This window comes from Arachis ipaensis, chromosome B4 (assembly GCF_059453495.1).
Source record: "Arachis ipaensis isolate K30076 ecotype BB chromosome B4, ASM5945349v1, whole genome shotgun sequence".
NCBI classification, from domain to species: Eukaryota; Viridiplantae; Streptophyta; class Magnoliopsida; order Fabales; family Fabaceae; genus Arachis; species Arachis ipaensis.
This window is the reverse complement of record NC_142439.1, coordinates 36,880,646-36,886,149: the sequence shown is the minus strand read 5'-3', so window position 1 is coordinate 36,886,149 and position 5,504 is coordinate 36,880,646. Positions and strand designations below refer to the sequence as shown.

At 39.7% G+C, this 5,504-nt stretch overlaps 1 non-coding gene across 1 annotated transcript; it reads left to right on the top strand.

Annotated features, from left to right (window-relative positions):
• Nucleotides 1–4,144: 4,144 nt before the first annotated feature.
• Nucleotides 4,145–4,252, top strand: LOC148567204 (small nucleolar RNA R71). Its single transcript, XR_015882051.1, has one exon. It is a non-coding gene; the product is annotated as a small nucleolar RNA R71 (small nucleolar RNA).
• Nucleotides 4,253–5,504: the final 1,252 nt, after the last annotated feature.

The window sequence follows — 5,504 nt, the reverse complement described above, 5'->3', positions numbered from 1 at the left end:
TCCACTGATGCTCAAAGCCTTGGGATCCTTTTTATTGCCCTTGCCTTTTGGTTTCAAGGGTTATTGGCTTTTTGCTCTTGCCTCTTGGTTTTAAGAGCTTTTGGCTTTTTCTGCTTGCTTTTCTTTCTATTATTTTTTTTCGCCTATTTTTTTTTCTGCAAGCTTTATTCTTTGCTGCTTTTTCTTGCTTCAAGAATCATTTTTATGATTTTTCAGATTATCAAATAACATGTCTCCTAGTCATCATTCTTTCAAGAACCAACATATTTAACATTCTTAAACAATAACTTCAAAAGACATATGCACTGTTCAAGCATACATTCAGAAAACAAGAAGCATTGTCACCACATCAATATAATTAAGCTAAGTTCAAGGATAAATTCGAAACTCATGTACTTCTTGTTCTTTTGAATTAAAACATTTTTTTATTTAAGAGAGGTGATGGATTCATAGGATATCTATAACTTTAAGACATAGTTACTACTACTAATGATCATGTAATGAAGACACAAACATAGATAGGCACATAACATAGAAAACGAAAAACAGAAGAAAGAAGAACAAGGAATGAATCCACCTTAGTGATGGTGGCGTTTCCTTCTTGAGGAACCAATGATGTCCTTGAGCTCTTCTATGTCTCTTCCTTGTCTTTGTTGCTCCTCCCTCATTGCTTTTTGATCTTCTCTTATTTCATGAAGCATGATGGAGTGCTCTTGATGTTCCACCCTTAGTTGTCCCATATTGGAACTCAATTCTCCTAGGGAGGTGTTGATTTGCTCCCAATAATTTTGTGGAGGAAAGTGCATTTGAGGCATCTCAGGGATCTCATGGAAATGAGCTTCTTGTGCCTCTTGAGCTCCATGACTGGGCTCTCTTGCTTGCTCCATCTTCTTCTTAGTGATGGGCTTGTCCTCTTTAATGAGGATATCTCCCTCTATGTCAATTCCAGCTGAATTGCATAGGTGGCAAATGAGGTGAGGAAAGGCTAACCTTGCCATAGTGGAAGACTTGTTAGCCACCTTGTAGAGTTCTTGAGGTATAATCTTCCATTGAGCTCCTTCTACACATATGTCCATAAGGACTTGGTCCAACCTTTGATCAAAGTTGACCCTTCTAGTGTAGGGGCGTTCATCTCCTTGCATCATGGGCAAGTTAAACGCCAACCTCACATTTTCCGGACTAAAATCCAAGTATTTTCCCCAAACCATTGTAACATAGTTCTTTGGATCCGGGTTCTTACTTTGATCATGGTTCTTGGTGATCCATGCATTAGCATAGAACTCTTGAACCATTAGGATGCCGACTTGTTGGATGGGATTTGTTAGAACTTCCCAACCTCTTCTTTGAATTTCATGTCGGATCTCCGGATACTCATTTCTTTTGAGTTTGAAAGGGACCTCAGGGATCACCTTCTTCTTGGCCACAACATCATAGAAGTAGTCTTGATGGGCTTTGGAGATGAACCTTTCCATCTCCCATGACTCAGATGTGGAAGCTCTTGTCTTCCCTTTCCCCTTTCTAGAGGATTCTCCGGTCTTAGGTGCCATCAATGGTAATGGAAAATCAAAAAGCTTATGCTTTTACCGCACCAAACTTAGAATATTGCTCGCCCTCGAGCAATAAACAAAAGAATAGAAGAAGAAGAAGAAGAAATATGGAGAGGGAGAGGGAGATTGGTTTCGGCCAAGAGGAGTGTAGAGGGGTGTGTTGTGTGAATTTGATGAAGAATGGAGGGCTTTATATAGGGAAGGGGTGGGGGGAACGGTTTCGGCCATATGGGTGGGTTTGGGTGGGAAATTGGTTTTGAAATTTTGAAGGTAGGTGGAGTTTATGAGGTAGGCTTATGGGGAAGAGTGGATGGATGTGAGTGGTGAAGAGGTGATGGGGAAGAGAGTTTGAGGTGATTGGTGAAGGGTTTTTGGGGAAGAGTGTTTATGGGGTTGTGTGAAAGAGAGTGGTGAGAAGAAGTGAGTGGAGGTAGGTGGGGATCCTGTGGGGTCCACAGGTCCTGAGTGGATCCTGTGGGGTCCACAGATCCTGAGGTGTTCAAGGATTTACATCCCTGTACCCATTAGGCATGTAAAAATGCCTTTGCACACAACTCTGGGCGTTCAGCGCCAGGTTGGTGGCCATTTTGGGCGTTCAACGCCCATTTGTGTGCCATTTTTGGCGTTGAACGCCAGAACCATGCCTGTTCTGGCGTTCAGCGCCCAGAAGCTGCCCATTTTGGGCGTTCAGCGCCAGCACCATGCTCTGTTCTAGCGCTGAACGCCAGACAGATGCTCCTCCAGGGTGTGATTTTTCTTCTGCTGTTTTTGATTCTGTTTTCAATTTTTATATTTATTTTGTGACTTCACATGATCATAAACCTATAAAGACATATAACTAAGAAAAATATAGTTAGATAAATAAAAATTGGGTTGCCTCCCAATAAGCGCTTCTTTAATGTCAATAGCTTGATAGTGGGCTCTCATGGAGCCTCACAGGTGTGCAGAGCTTTGTTGAGACTCCCCAACACCAAACTTAGAGTTTGGATATGGGAGTTCAACACCAAACTTAGAGTTTGGCTGTGGCCTCCCAACACCAAACTTAGAGTTTGACTGTGGGGGCTTGGGTTGACTCTGCTTTGAGAGAAGCTTTTCATGCTTCCTCTCCATGATTGTAGAAGGAGATCCTTGAGTTTTGAACACAAGGGAGTTCTCATTCCATTGAAGGACTATTTCACCTCTGTCAACATCAATCACAGCTCTTGCTGTGGCCAGGAAAGGTCTTCCTAGGATGATGGATTCATCCTCTTCCTTTCCAGTATCCAGGACTATGAAATCAGCAGGGATGTAAAGGCCTTCAACCTTTACTAACACGTCCTCTACTTGTCCATAAGCCTGCTTTCTTGAACTGTTTGCCATCTCTAATGAGATTTTAGCAGCTTGCACCCCATAGATTCCCAGTTTCTCTATTACAGAGAGGGGCATGAGGTTTATTCCTGAACCAAGGTCACATAGAGCCTTAAAGATCATGGTGCCTATGGTACAGGGTATTATGAACTTTCCAAGATCCTGTCTCTTCTGAGGCAATGTCAGTTGATCCAGATCACTTAGTTCATTGATGAACAAGGGAGGTTCAACTTCCCAAGTATCAATGCCAAATAATTTGGCATTCAGCTTCATGATTGCACCAAGAAACTTGGCAGTTTGCTCTTCAGTAACATCCTCATTCTCTTCAGAAGAGGAATACTCATCAGAGCTCATGAAGGGCATAAGGAGGTTCAATGGAATCTCTATGGTCTCTAGATGAGTCTCAGATTCCTTTGGTTCCTCAGAGAGAAGCTCCTTATTGGTCACTGGACGTCCCAGGAGGTCTTCCTCCTTGGGATTCACGTCCTCCTCTCCCTCATTGGGTTCGGCCATTTTGCTTATGTCAATGGCCTTGCACTCTCCTTTTGGATTCTCTTCTGTATTGCTAGGGAGAGTACTGGGAGGGATTTCAGTGATCCTTTTACTCAGCTGGCCCACTTGTGCTTCCAAATTTCTAATGGAAGACCTTGTTTCATTCATGAAACTTACAGTGGCCTTAGATAGATCAGAGACTAAGTTTGCTAAATTAGAAGTATTTTGTTCAGAGTTCTCTGTCTGTTGCTGAGTGGATGATGGAAAAGGTTTATTATTGTTAAACCTGTTTCTTCCACCATTATTAAAGCCTTGTTGAGGCTTTTGATCCTTCCATGAGAAATTTGGATGATTTCTCCATGATGAGTTATAGGTGTTTCCATAAGGTTCACCTAAGTAATTCACCTCTGCCATTGCAGGGTTCTCAGGATCATAAGCTTCTTCTTCAGAAGATGCCTCTTGAGTACTGTTGGATGTAGCTTGCATTCCATTCAGACTCTGAGAAATCATATTGACTTGCTGAGTCAATATTTTATTCTGAGCCAATATGGCATTCAGAGTATCAACTTCAAGAACTCCCTTCTTCATAGGCGTCCCATTGCTCACAGGATTCCTTTCAGAAGTGTACATGAACTGGTTATTTGCAACCATGTCAATGAGTTCTTGAGCTTCTGCAGGCGTTTTCTTTAGGTGTCTAGTGACATCTTTGATAGCTCAGATAAACCATCATAGAATATATCCAGGATGGTCCATTCTGAAAGCATGTCAGAAGGACACTTTTTGGTCAACTGTTTGTATCTTTCCCAAGCTTCATAGAGGGATTCACCTTTTTTCTGTCTGAAGGTTTGAACATCAGCTCTAAGCTTGCTCAGCTTTTGAGGAGGAAAGTACTTGGCTAAGAAAGCCGTGACCAGCTTATCCCAAGAGTTCAGGCTGTCTTTGGGTTGAGAATCCAACCATAATCTAGCTTTGTCTCTTACAGCAAAAGGGAAAAGCATGAGCCTGTAGACTTCAGGATCTACTCCATTAGTCTTAACAGTATCACATATCTGCAAGAATTCAGTTAAGAACTGAAAAGGATCTTCAGATGGAAGTCCATGAAACTTGCAGTTCTGCTGCATCAGAGAAACTAATTGAGGTTTCAGCTCAAAGTTGTTTGCTCCAATGGCAGGAATGGAGATGCTTCTTCCATGTAAATTGGAATTAGGTGCAGTAAAGTCACCAAGCATCTTCCTTACATTATTATTATTTTCGGCTGCCATCTCCTCTTCCTGTTCGAAAATTTCTGAAAGGTTATCTCTGGATTGTTGTAATTTAGCTTCTCTTAATTTTCTCTTCAGAGTCCTTTCAAGTTCTGGATCTGCTTCAACAAGAATGTTCTTGTCCTTGCTCCTGCTCATATGACAAAGAAGAGGGCACAGAAAAATAATAATAATAATAATATGGATCCTTTATACCACAGTATAGGGATCCCTGTGTGAGTAGAAGAAGAGGGGGAGACAAAGAATGTAATGTAATGGAAGAAACACAACTGTGAGGATGGCAGAGATGTGAGATGAGATGTTAGTAGATGAATAAATAAATAGAATAAGATGAGAGAGAAGGAATTTTCGAAAATAGTTTTTGAAAAAGAGTTAGTGATTTTTTGAAAATAGTTTTTGAAAAATGTTAGTAATTTTCGAAAATTAAGATTTAAAAATTAAAAATTAAAATAATTAATAAATTAAAAAGAAATTTTGAAAAAGGGGAAAGATATTTTCGAAAATGAGAGAGAGAGAGTTAGTTAGGTAGTTTTGAAAAAGTTAAGAAACAAACAAAAAGTTAGTTAGTTAGTTGGAACAAATTTGAAAAGATAAGAAGTTAGGAAGTTTGAGAAGATATTTTGAAATCAAAATTTTTTGAAAAAGATAAGAAGATATTTTTGAAAAGATATGATTGAAATTGTTTTTGAAAAAGATTTAATTTTTAAAATCACAATTAATGACTTGATTCATAAGAAATCACTAGATATGATTCTAGAACTTAAAGTTTGAACCTTTCTTAACAAGTAAGTAACAAACTTGAAATTTTTGAATCAAAACATTAATTGCTATTGTTATTTTCGAAAATTTAGTATAA